At 37.4% G+C, this 13,772-nt stretch overlaps 1 protein-coding gene and 1 non-coding gene across 2 annotated transcripts in view; both read left to right on the top strand.

Annotated features, from left to right (window-relative positions):
- Positions 1 to 9,981, top strand: part of LOC124555445 (guanine nucleotide-binding protein G(i) subunit alpha) — a 39,019-nt gene extending 29,038 nt beyond the window's left edge. The window contains exon 7 of the mRNA XM_047129357.1: positions 8,014 to 9,981. The gene's annotated coding sequence lies outside the window, so the exon portion shown is untranslated. The remainder of the gene's footprint in view (positions 1 to 8,013) is intronic.
- Positions 4,398 to 4,472, top strand: Trnas-cga. The gene has a single exon. It is a non-coding gene; the product is annotated as a tRNA-Ser (tRNA).
- Positions 9,982 to 13,772: the final 3,791 nt, after the last annotated feature.

Here is a 13,772-nt window from a genome sequence, read left to right on the forward strand (position 1 = left end):
CATGGTGCTTCTGCAAAAATTATGTTGGTGGCAGTCGATTTGTTGTACTGTCGTCCACAAATGAAGTTTCTCTAAATTTTCTCAGTATTGTTTGATGAAAAAGATGTCTTTCCACTAGAGGATCCCACTTGACTTCACAAAACATCTCCTTAATACTCGCATGTTGATTGAACTTACCAGTAAAAAATCTAGTAACATACACGTTGAGCATTTCCTTTCCATATTAACGACTATACATGCTCATTCTATTTCATATCATTTTGTGATGTTAAGCCTGGATATTTAATTGACATGACTGTGTGAAGCAGCACACCACTAGTACTGTATTTGAACAGTACAGAATTTGTTTTTCCTACCCATCTGCTTTAACTTAGTTTTTCTACATCTAGAGCAAGCTGCTGTAATCTCTCAGGTTTTCATGGCGTGATTGATTAATAGTGAGCTTCCAAGTATTCAGCGGAGTTGTGTCCATTTCTGCATAATATTTCTATGACCAACCCAGCCTTCATCTTCAGGTACTACAAGTTTTGCGATTAAGTGTACTTTCTGCCTGGATTCTAACCAGACTGTGAGCTGCTGTTGGTCTCGTGACACTGTTTGTAGCCGAGTTTTGAGTCCCAACCTCCACTGTGCCCTTCGATGCTCTTTTGTTTTTCAGAGTATACACACTGATACTCAGAGTGCTTTGTAACTTACATCATTCTGAATCTTCTTACTGCATGCATCTTCTAGCCTCCCTCTACGATTTTATGCTTCACATTTCCCTCCAATACTAAATTCGTGATCCCTTGATGTCTCAGAATTTGTCCTATCAATTGATCCCTTCTTCGAGTCAGGTTGTGGCACGAATTTCTTTTCCCATCAGTTCTGGTCAGTACCTCCTCTCTGGTTACATGATCAACCCATCTAATATTCAGCATTCTACTGTAGCACCACATTCCAAAAGCTTCTTGTCTAAACTGTTTGTCATCCATGTTTCACTTCCATATTTGGCTACACTACAGACAAATACCTTCAAAAACGACTTCTAGCACTTAAATCTATATTTGATGTTAGCAATTTCTTGTCCTTGGAAACACTTTTCTTTCCAGTGCTAGTCTACATTTTATATCCTCTCTACTTCAGGCATCATCACTTATTTTGCTACTCAAATAGCAAAACTCATCTACTGCTTTAAGTGTCTCATTTCCTTATCCAATTCTCTCAGCATCGTCTGATTTAATTCAACTAAATTCCATTATCCTTGTATTGCTTATGATGATGTTCATCTTATATCCTGCTTTCAAGACATTGTCCATTCTGTTTACTTGCTCCTCCAAGTCCTTTGTCTATTTGTGAAAGAATTACAATGTTATGGGCAAACCTCAAAGTTTTTATTTCATCTCCCTGAACTCCTACTCCAAATGTTTCTTTGGTTTCCTTTACTGCTTGCTCAATGTTCAGAATATAAAACATCAGGGATAGTCTACAACCATGTCTCACTCCCTTCTCAACCACTGTTTCATTTTTATGCCCCCCTCAGCTCTTGTAACTGCCATCTGGTTTCTGTACAAGTTGTAAATAGCCTTTCACTTCCTGTATTTTACCCCCTGCTATCTTCAGAATTTCAAAGAGTATTCCATTCAACATAATCAAAAGCTTTCTGTAAGTCTACAAATGCTAGAAACATAGGGTTGCCTTTCCATAACCTATTTTCGAAAATAAGTCGTAGGGTCAATATTGCTTTGTGTGTTCATAAATTTCGCTGAAATCCAAACTGGTCTTCCCCGAGGTCAGCTTCTACCAGTTTTCCCATTCTTCTGTAAAGAATTTGTGTTTGTATTTTGCAACCCTGACTTATTAATTTGATAGTTTGGTAATTTTCACACCTGTCAGCACCTGCTTTTTTTTATTATTATTATTAAATTGCAGCTATTACATTCTTCTTGAAGTTTCAGGGTATGTCGCTTGTCTCATGTGTCTTGCGCACCAGATGGAATAATTTTGTCGTGGCTGGCGCTGCCAAGGGTATCAGTAGTTCTGATTGAATGTCTACTCCCAAAGCCTTGTTTCCAGTTAGATCTTTCAGCACTGTGTCAAATTATTATTGCAGTAGTTTACTATGTATTTTAATAATTTGAGTGCCAGGCTCGAGCATTATTTAAATTGAAACGTCCACCCCTGTTTATTAGGTTTTATGATGCACTCACTGTATAAAAATCTTGCTGACCAGCACATACATTAGCTTTCATATCAAGCTCAAGTGAGTCACTTGACTAGAAGCACGAGTCGTTCCATCCTCATGATCATGAAAATGCTGCTGTTTCATGTGTTGATATTATTTGAGAATGTTTTGTTAGTGAATTTCCTGTAGTGTAGATTGAAATTATTGACCAAGAAACTGTAATCTGTCAACTGAAAGGCTCAGTTGTGAATTATTGCTGCCTGCTGTATATGCAAATCAGTGTAATCTGTTAGACAATGTAAGGAGCAGCACCAAACTCACATATTGAGATTTTAATCAAACTTGAAATGATTTGCAGATTTTCATATTCTTCAAAACAAAACTGTTTATGAAAGTGGAATCCACTAATATCTTGGTAATATCTTTCTTGTGGCAGTTTCTCTGAGATAGACTAATAAAAGTGATTATTTCTTTAAAGCTGGTTTGTCAATATGGATTTTTACTGTAATTGGAATAGTTAACAAATGAAAGGTGCAAATTTATGACAAAGTGGCAAAATCTAAAAAATCACAACAATGAAATTGATGTTTTATTGGTTGATTTGTTTATATTTATCTGTTGCATACTTGGCAATGATGTGTTCTGTATGAGGTGGTTCAAGAGCAGTTGTGAAAATTCTTCCTGTTGACGATAGTTGATGGTATTTTGAGGAAGTCTTTTGTGGTGGTTGTTGGATTTAATGTGTGTCTGCAGCACATCTGTGACATGTTTAAGTGAGGGAAGATTCAGAGTCGTCTCTGCCTACTCTGTGGTGGGTGTCGTCATATGTGACAAAAATTTCCCACAAGAGCTGCTTGATGCGGACAGGCATTGTTGCCCACGTGTGGAGTGGTGTTGATTAGGTGAGAAAATATGAGGATCGTTAGAGAGAGTTGGAGAAGGGCGGCTGACAGCTCCAAGGAACACATCAGGTGTATGAGTTACGAATGTGGGAAGGAGAGGCAGCAGTTGCGCAGAGTAAGACTGTGATACCTGGGCAGTGGAGATGGTGAGTTTGTGCATTGCTCAATGATGATAACATAGGAGAGTGGATTGGAGGGTGTGACAGAATAGGAAATAAAGGATGTATTACAAGAAAAAAAGAAATAGCAACATATTCAGAAGAAACAGCCAAATATTTGTGACAACGAAGGCATAAGTCTCACAACTGTCTTGTAGGGATTATTATTATTATTTTCGATTATTCCCATTTAAAGAGAGCATTTGAACTTGAATTCCTTTATGGTGATTGTTTGTTTTTTCTGAGCCCAAATTTTCTTCATGTGTTCACTGCGTTGTTTCTTTCGCTCTGTTGTCCATTTGCATCCTTGTCTGTTCTGTGTTGTGGTGTCAAATTTATGTTTTTTGATGATGTTCCTGAATTCAGTTACATTTTCTGCATAGTTTACTGTTATGTGTGCTTGTCTGAGGTCCTCTTCAACTTCTTTTATCCATTTTGTTTTTCCCCTGCCTGACTTGATGACTTTCAGAATTCACTTTGAATTTCTGTTTTCATTCATCCTGTGAATATGTCCGTAGAACTGCATTCTTCTTTTCCTTATTGTATCCATAATCTTGTCTTTGTATTTATATAATTGTGATGTTGGTCTCTTCTGTCAGATTCCTTGCTCTTGTATCGGGCCAAAAATTTTCTTGACAGTTTTCCTTTCTTGTTTCTGTATTTCTTTGATTTTAGTTTGCCCACCTATTTGTGTTGTTTCAGATGCATACAATGCCTCCAGAAGTACGACAGTGTTGTAGTGCCTCAATTTATTGTTATTGTTATTATTATTATTATTATTATTATTATTATTATTGGAAACAGTGGTACCACAATGACAGGCTAAGTAAACAAAAAAGGCAATAGAATGACATTTTCACTCTGCAGCGGAGTGTGTGCTGATATGAAACTTCCTGGCAGATTAAAACTGTGTGCCAGACCGAGCCTCGAACTTGGGATCTTTGCCTTTCGCGGGTAAATGCTCTACCAACTGAGCTAACCAAGCATGACTCACGCCCTGTCCTTACAGCTTTACTTCTGCCAGTACCTCGTCTCCTATCTTCCAAACTTTACAGAAGCTGTCCTTTCGGGAGTGCTAGTTCTGCAAGGTTCGCAGGAGAGCTTCTGTGAAGTTTGGAAGGTAGGAGACGAGGTACTGGCAGAAGTAAAGCTGTGAGGGCGGGGCGTGAGTCGTGCTTGGGTAGCTCAGTTGGTAGAGCACTTGCCCGCGAAAGGCAAAGGTCCCGAGTTCGAGTCTCGGCTCGGCACACAGTTTTAATCTGCCAGGAAGTTTCAAAAAGGGCAATGAAGATAGAAATTAATTGAAATGATTTCTTTTTAAAAATTTTATTTCTCCATGTATTATCAAACTGTTGAAAGTCAACGCATGGTGTAAGTTTTAGAGTAGATGTAGTGTCAATTTTTTGAGCAGATACCTTATGTCAAGAAAAGTTTGTAATTTTGGTTACTTAAGAGACGTTAAAAATAAATTTTTCTGAAGAAGCATCTTAAAAAAAAAAGAGGTTGTCTTATATTCAAGGTCATCATATTAGCAGATAAATACGGTAAATACTGACTGAAAACCAATGCCATGCCTGTGTAATTATGTATCAGTTGCACATTTTGCTTCTCACCATTAATGTTGTTTCATTAAGTGTAAATGATGGGAAATTTAAAATTATAACAACATAAAAGTAGGCTCTGAACATCTAGAACTTGAATGCAGTGCTTCATTTTACTTGGTACAGTGGGTGGAGATATGTTTGGAATGGTGATAGTAATGTGCCTGTTTCAGCGAGTTGTAATATTGCAAAATACTCATCAAAAGGCAGTTACCAACCTCAAGTCTGGTTCAGGTTCATTGATGTTCTCTTCATGATCAGGACTCAGGGCCAAATCATCCTATTCCTCATTATTTCACAGCCTCAACACCTTCTCACCCATCAGTTTCACCTGATCCTCCTCAACCCAGTGTGCCACCTTCCTGGATGTTAACTTCCACCTTTCTGATGACTCCATGTACACCTCTATCCACATTAAACCCACTAACCACCAACAATAGTTGCATTGACGGCTGCAACTCCTTCCACACAAAAAATCCCACCGTACAACCTGACCTCCCTTGGATGATGTATCTGCAGTGGCAAGAACCCCTTGCCCAATATGCTGAAGGTCTCATGAAGTCCTTCACAGACCATCTAAGTTCACTCCTCAGGCATATTTCCCATGCCATATTCTCGCACACCCCTAATCTTCCCACCACCCCCAAGAATCTGTTACGAACTAGGAGCTTGTCACTCAGATATCACCCTGGACCAGAAAGAAAACTAATCCAGAAATGTATGACTCTCTCTGACACAACTTACAGGTTTATTGTTTGATGTGATTGACAATTACTTAATTTCTTACGTAAACCAGTCTCTGCTGATATCTTGCAGTATGTCCTATTTTACACATGTATCCCTGTTACTGACTGAGTGTGAAATTAACATTTTTTATTTCTTTTTATTTTACACATTTAGTTTTGTAGAACCAAAGTGAAGAGCAAATCTCCAAGGTAATGGAACATTTCAGTGCATGAAATCACAACATAAAAGTAATAACAGATAAAATAAAATGTTCATAAACCCAAGAAAGACAAGCCATAAGTTTATGTAAACACAATCAACAATATAAGACAGGAATCAGCCTAATTTTTCAAGGAACTCCTTGACAGAATAGGAGCGACCCAAGAGGAAACTCTTCAGTTTTGATTTAAAAGCACATGGATTACTGCTAAGATCTTCGAATTCTTGTGGTAGCTTATTGAAAATCGTTGCGTAGTATACTGCACACCTTTCTGCACAAGAGTCAAGGAAGTGCAATCCAAATGCAGTTTGGATACCTGCCTAGTATTAACATAATGAAACCTGCTAATTCTTGGGAATAAGTTGTTATAGAGAGAGAGAGAGAGAGAGAGAGAGAGAGAGAGAGAGAGAGGGGGGGGGGGGGCAATTTCAGAATACCCAGACTAATGTACAGGGCTGCATAAGAGTTTCGCTAGCTTACACCACTTACTGCTCAAATCGCCCGTTTCTGAGCCAAAAATATTCTTTGAGAATGGGAATACCATACGTCATAAGCAAATGAAAATAAGCAGAGTAGACTACTTTTTGTGTCGAACTATCACTTACTTCAGGTACCGTTTGAGTAGTAAAAATGGCAGCGTTTAGTCTTTAAACAAGATCCTAAATGTTGGCTTTCCACATATTTTACTCTCTATCTGAACACCTAGAAATTTGAACTGTTCAGTTTCACTAACCATATGCCCATTCTGTGAAATTAAAATGTCAGGTTTTGTTGAACTGTGTGTTATAAACTGTAGAAACTGAGTCTTACTATGATTTAGCATTAGCTTTACTGTTTACAAACTATGAACTTAGGTCATGAACTACACTATTTGAAACAGTGCCAACATTTCAGATTACATCCTTTACTACAAAGCTAGTGTCATCAGCAAACAGAAGTATATTAGAATTGCCTGTAATACTAGAGGGCATATCGTTTATATAAATAAGGAATAGCAGTGGCCTCAGCTCTGAGCTCTGGGGCACTCCCCATTTGACCGTGCCCCACCCAGACCCCACACCATAGCCATTCTCAACACTGTGGATAATGACTTTTTGCTGTTTGTTGTTGAAGTAAAAGGTGAACCAATTGTGAGCTACTCCCCGTATTCCATAATGGTCAAACTTCTGGAGCAATATTTTGCGATAAACACAATCAAACGCCTTATTAAATCAAAAAACATACCTAGCATTTGAAACCTTTTGTTTAATCCATCCAGTACCTCAGAGAGAAAAGAGAATATAGCACTTTCAGTTGTTAAACCACTTCTAAAACTGTGAATTTGAAAGAAAATGATGTGAAATAAATGATAAATTATCCTTACATACACAGCCTTTTCAATAATTTTAGGAAACACCAGTGGCATAGAAATAGGTCTAAAATTGTCGAAATTATCCATTCTTCCCTTTTTATAGTGTGGCTTTACTACTGAGTGCTTTAATCATTCAGGAAGGGACCATTCTTAAAGGAAAAATTACAAATATGCAAGTTGTATTGCCTTTAATACCTAGATGCCAAACGGTAATTTTCTACGGTTCTGCTCCTTCTTAAAATACCTTTAAAATCAGTTGACAGTTCATTACCATTTTTATGCCAAAATCTCTTTCAAGCATAGAATTTCATCAAAAAGAAAAGAAAAAAAAAGATAATTTAATTCAGCCTGTAGGCTATATTCATTCAAAAGAGAATTGTCAATGGGCTAAAAATACTGATTTTGGGCTTCTCTGTCAGCTTCCTGTCACACTCATGAAGTATTTTGCAATGACATCCACATGTGAAAGTTCGCTATATTCTCAGTTACAGTCATCCATGAGTGTTGGATGAGCGGATGTGTATGCACGTATGCATGTGTTAATTTTGAAGGATTTGTCTGAAAGCTTCTCAGTTATTTATATTTGGAGTTCTGACGCAACAATAAAATGTTAAAATACGAAACTAACATTTTACAACTGGTAAAAAATATGTGGTTAATGTGACATTTTGGTACAAGGTCACAGTGAACAGCAGTAAAGTAAGTCTGCTACAGATTAATGTTATGCTTATTCTGACACTCTTAACGAAGAAATGGTTCATTATTTATGTAATTTTTAACCGTCATGCTGCTGCCGTTTTAATGTCAAGTTTTTTTAACTTTGTAGATTTTGTTTTGGTCTAGTGTGTAGCAGGCACTAATTAATGATAACTTATTTCTTTTTGATTGCAGGTAGGAACATCATTGCCCAACCTCTGCCGGATACTTTGCACAATTTTCTTCACATGCTTAATATGAGGTTACATATACAATCAGAACATCCAAGACATGATGATGTAACAGTTAAGTTCTATCTGCTTACAAATTTGTGTGTATACACTGTTAAGTTTCGTCAAAGCAGCTGCATAATAGTTTGTAAGTGACAGAAATGACATTGCTGATTCATTTGTTGGAAAAAGAATCAGTATTGTCAGTGCATTTATTTACATGTAACATTCTAGTGAGTTACTTGAAGTTAGTTAGATGGGTTGTACTGAAATGTTCACCCAAAAGATGAGATGTATTGACAGAGTGTATTTTCATAAACTTTATTTTTTGCCTTGAAGGTGAATTTATGACATGATTGTATAACTGTGAAGTATTTTCTGCATTTATTTTACTGTGAGAAATACGCTTTTATCATACATAGGTGTCAAAAATGTATACTTGGGTGTTTTATGAAGAAACCAGCTGTGATAGCTGCATATGATGTCTGAGAGCTGTTTTGCTCTGAATCTCATGTATAATGTAGCTTTTTCCAGAAATATTTTCATGTATCTCAAAAATGTAGTCAGTTTTGGAATGACTTTCACATATATGTTGTTAATGTACATTGACAGAAACTCTGTTTTGCAAAATTTGTCAGACATATCAATTTGCTCTGTGTGTGTGTGTGTGTGTGTGTGTGTGTGTGTGTGTGTGTGTGTGTGTGTGTGTTTTTGTTTGTATTTTGGCACCATTTTGTATAAACTTAAGAGGTCAGATATGAGAAAGAAACAAAGATCTTATTGCTGTTGGACTGTGTATTTAGTTTTATTCTGCACTTCTTAAATGCACATTACATGTTTATTTTTTGGTAAATGTGTAGATTGATATTGGTTATTTTTTAAAAGATTTAGGTTTGTAATATTTGTTACGGTATGAAATTTTAATGATGGAGGTTTTATGTGCTCAGAGTATGTTGTAGGCAAAGCTCTGTAAGAACAGTGGAATCTTTGACGGATATAGGCACTTATTATCCAGATCTGGTAACAAATACAATATTAAAATCTGATGTGTTATGAGTAGCTATGGTTGTTCATTTTTCAAGAGGAATGGTATTAGTAAAGGTTATGGAAACTAGACATTTGTGAAATAAGTGAATGCATGGTGCTTACAAACACAGATGATGACTGTTGGTTGAGTCCAATTGCCCATGATAATTGCATTTTTTTTTTGTTTTGAGAGTTTTTTGTTTACATGACTGCGTCTCAGGCTATAACAATTTTTATACTAATATTTTTAACTTAAGATCTTTCTCCCATATAACTTATTTTCTTACTCTAGGCTTAATGACTTGCCTTTGTTACCTGTTATTTTCTATAAACAAATTGGGCATATTTTTAAAATGAGTAGTATTTGCTAAATTTTTTACTCAAATATTTTTTAAATTAACCTTGAATTTAAAATTGGCTACTGCCAGTACTTCCATGAAAAATGTTTATAACAACATTGTGTGTAATTTGCTTTTGAGCTGTGATGCAGCTGTTCAGAAATTTCATATTTCCCCAGATCCTCTTAAATTAGGAAAGCGCAATGCTAAGGTTAGGCCTTTTTTGAAATTACGGTCCAGGTTTTTATTTCAGATTTTTTTATTTGCAAATACAAAACTCTTCCAGTAAAAGGTTTCATAATCATTGGGCCTTAGCTTTTTATAGCATTGTAAAGTACTCTTTTGTATAATGTGTACATACAGAACAATCGTGAATCTGTCTTTATGGCATATCACACTTCGTGTTATGCGTCATAAATTACAGAGGTGTATGGTGCATTTTGATCTTATGTAAACTGCATACAAATCCTCGTAGTCTTTTGTATTTGGCTGATAAAGAATTGTAAGGAGCAAAAGTTGTACCGATATAAAACTACAGAATTTCTGTAATAAAGTATTATTTATGTAGACTTTTACTGGCTACCTGCATCCTGTCTTCCCCATTAGTATTAGAATTTTTGTGTTTACAACTGCTGTTTGAATTTCAAAATCTTGAAATCTTTTATTTCCCACAGTGGTGCAGCACCAAGATATGTCAAGATTAATTTTTATATTGCTGTTTTATGGGCTAGTTTTATTTTATTAGCATGGAAAGAAAAGTAGTGCAACAGGTGTCCATTACTGATGATGTTTTATTAAAAGTAATGTTCCCAGAGTGAATTTTCACTCTGCACTAGAGTTTGGACAGATATGAAACTTTCCGGCAGACTAAAACTGTACGGACAAGAACTCAAACCTAAGATCCTTGCCTTTCTTGGGCAAGTGCTGTACCAACTGAGCTAAGCAATCACAAATCATGACCCACCCCCACTGCCCTACTTCTGCCAGTACCTGATTTCCTGCCTTCCAAACTTCATAGAAGTCTTCGTATTTTGTGGGACTAGCAGTTCTGGAAGAAAGAATATTGTGGAGACATGGTTGAGCCAAGTGCTCTACTGACTGAGCTAGCCAAGCATTACACAGGACATGCCCTAACCACTGCAGAGTGAAAATTTATTGTGGGAACAATCCTCAGGCTTTGGCTAAGCCATGTTTCTGCAATATCCTTTGTACCAGGAGCACTAGTCATATAAGGTATGCAGGAGAACATCTGTGAAGTTTGAAGGAAGGAGATAGGGCTGTGAGAGAAGGTCGTGAGTTGTGCTTGGATAGCTCAGTCTGTACAGTATCATGAAAGGCAAAGGTCCCATGTTCGAGTCCCACCCCAGCAAACAGTTTTAATCTGGCAGGAAATTCCGGAAATTACTTTATCTGTAGAAGTAGCAGGAGTTTGCAGACTGGTATGTGTAGGATATCTGTGAATGAATGTTCCCTCAGTCAGCCGGAATTTCTCTGTGCCCAGCAATCGTATTCCAGTACATTTTAAACTAAGATTCATCATTTAGTGGTCTACTTCTCTAGGAGAGTGCTCAGTATCTGTCATGCATGAATTCAGTTAAAATCTCTTTACTGCCCACGATTTTTCCTTAGTTGTGACAACTGAGGAGCAGTACCTTTCAAGAGTAAACATTAATGGCAATTACTGAGCAGGGTGGTAACTACGTATCTTCATAACTGCCGACTTGTGACGTCTTGCACAGAAAGTGCACCAGTGACCAGCTTACCTGGCATAGTTTCCTGAGCTTGATTGGTTAGGTATTTTTTGAAATTTTATTATTAAGTTAGTCTATTAGCGCCTTAAACACTGAAGCCAATTGCACCACATCATGTAGCTGTAAAGAGTCTATAGAAGAGGAAGGGACCCTCCAGCAAAGATTTTCTGTATCAATAAGCAATAAATATGAAATTTTTATAAGAACCACTAGATTGTGGATGGTTAATTTGTGATAAATGTTTGAGGCGGTCAGTTATTTAAATGTGCAAATGGAATTTTTGAGATAGCTGAGTAGTAGTGATGGGAGAAAGCCACGTATACTGCTTCTCTCTCAACTGTGGTATCTCAGAATTACTTAATATTCTCAGTGGTTTTCATTGCGAGTAAAATGTAGTGCGTTATCCATTCTTGAAAAACTGAAGCAAATCGTGAAACTTAATGTGTTTTCTCGTACTGTGGGATTACAGTTGGGGAGGGTGGTGGTCCAAATGCAGAATATGTTGCCAGGAAATTTTTTCTGTTCTCTTTAGGTACTGTGGAAACACTAAAAAGAGCTTGAGACTCGTGGAATAATGCAGTAAAATCTTAAAAGATCCTATACAACATAGATTTTAGTGGCATCCCATGTACTGGCTTTGGTAAGATTATTAATTATTCCAGTACTAAATGGTGACAGCACATAGTGGTGTGGAAGAGTAACTGCCTTCTGCTGCAAATATAAGCAGTTGTATAACAAAAGTTCTTGAAATTAACTAACTATCCTAAATGTCAAACTGAATGTTGTACATACTTATCTTGTATGATAAATGTTTGAGTCCCATAATCACGTGTCCAGTATATAAAAATGAAGATTTGTTTGCTTGTCTTACATGTGTTCATATAGCATTCATCCAATTCTGACGAAACTTTGGTAAGCTGTTTTTTGTTGTTGTTGTTGTTGTGCACACCTGCAGAGGGTTTTGTGGGGGTAAGAACCACCTACCACCCATAAGGATGGGGTGAAGACGGGGTGACTTAGATGTTTAACTCAGGGAGGTACAGAGCAGCAGTTTGTGGAGGATGGAAAGAGCAAAAATATTGTACATGTACATCCCAAAGCACTTGAATAAACTTTTTCAAATTTATTTAAATGCACAAAAAAAGCATTGTTTTCCACTGTTTTGTACATGTAAATATGTCTGTTCGTACATGTGTACCAGCTTTGTATAAAAATGTGGGGCTAATATACCCTAATTGATCCTATGGATGGGGTTGGAAGACTGAAGATGTGACATGCACAAATAATATATATTTGGTAGTGATGTATGCTAACCCGTTGACTGCTGAGGACATGTTATCTCGTCGTGCATCGCCATTCCCTTGGCGCCCCTGACTTGTGTAAGTGCGGCCCTCAGGTCTTCCCTACAGCACTAAGGATGTGTTGACACGTGCAGTGCCACCGGCCTTTGCACCACTAGGTTGAGTTTAGGTGCGATGAATCACAGCTACCCGAGCGCTACAGACATGTAAACACGCAGAGCTGCCTTCTGCCCTGCTCTTCCAGTACCTGTTCACTGGTCTGACTGCATAGTTCGAGAATGCATATATGTTTATTGCTGTATTCCTTCTTTGCAGAATTCGACTTTGATTCCTGTGTTTTCGTCAGTTATCTTGTTTTCTACGCGATAAATGTCACCTCACAGTGGTTGCACAGATCAAGAAATCCTGGATATGCTCACAAAAAAGCGACAGTGAGTGAGAATTATCTGACGTTGCTAGCAGTGAGGAGTCTTCAACAGAATCTTGAAGCTGTACTCCTCAGCCCTTTACATCAGATGGGAGAGCAAGTATTACAGACAGCTGTTCCTATGAATCCAAGGAATCAGAAAGGAACAGTGAAATGGTTTGGAAAAGAGTGCGCTTAAGTGACACATTTGACTGGAAAGAAACAGATTTCTAGCTGTTAAACCAGTACTTTGATGACTCCAGTTCAGGACACAAATGTCAGTTAGATACTGACCCAAACATTCTTTCATTTTTTGTGATATTTATGTGTCAAGAACTGTTGCAATTTAGTGCAGATGAAACAAATCATTTTTACGTTTACACCAGAGGAAATATTACAGAATCTGTGAATTCTCGACTGTCAGTGGAAGCACACTGGATCTGAGGGAATGTATTGTTTTGTTGCTATTTGCCTTCTAATGGCACAAATTAAGAAGTTAAAATTAAGTGATGATGGGTCCAGAGATACACTTTTGAACACACCAATTTTCAGCGAAATTATGTCCCATGTGTTCATGTCACATGTTACTGACCTCAGTAGATTCAGTGCGTAAGACTGTGAAATGCTAAAAGAAATTTTTTTCCCATTCTGGATTTGTGCTTTCTAAATGCTCATGCTCTCCACTGGTCGGTAACAGGGCGAAAAATGGCACTCACAGAGTTTCACCTTTCTCTCATAAGGAAAAATGTAGAAAAATATGCTACAGAACGGAAAAAAGCTGGTGGGGGAAAGCCGTACAATGACTAGAATCCTCTGCGCTTCACTAAGAGACATTTTCCGGCTGTTATTATGAGAGAATGTTTGCAGAAAAGTACGCTAATGAGCAGATGCGTTGTTTGCAC

This window comes from Schistocerca americana, chromosome X (genome assembly GCF_021461395.2).
Source record: "Schistocerca americana isolate TAMUIC-IGC-003095 chromosome X, iqSchAmer2.1, whole genome shotgun sequence".
Lineage (NCBI taxonomy): Eukaryota > Metazoa > Arthropoda > Insecta > Orthoptera > Acrididae > Schistocerca > Schistocerca americana.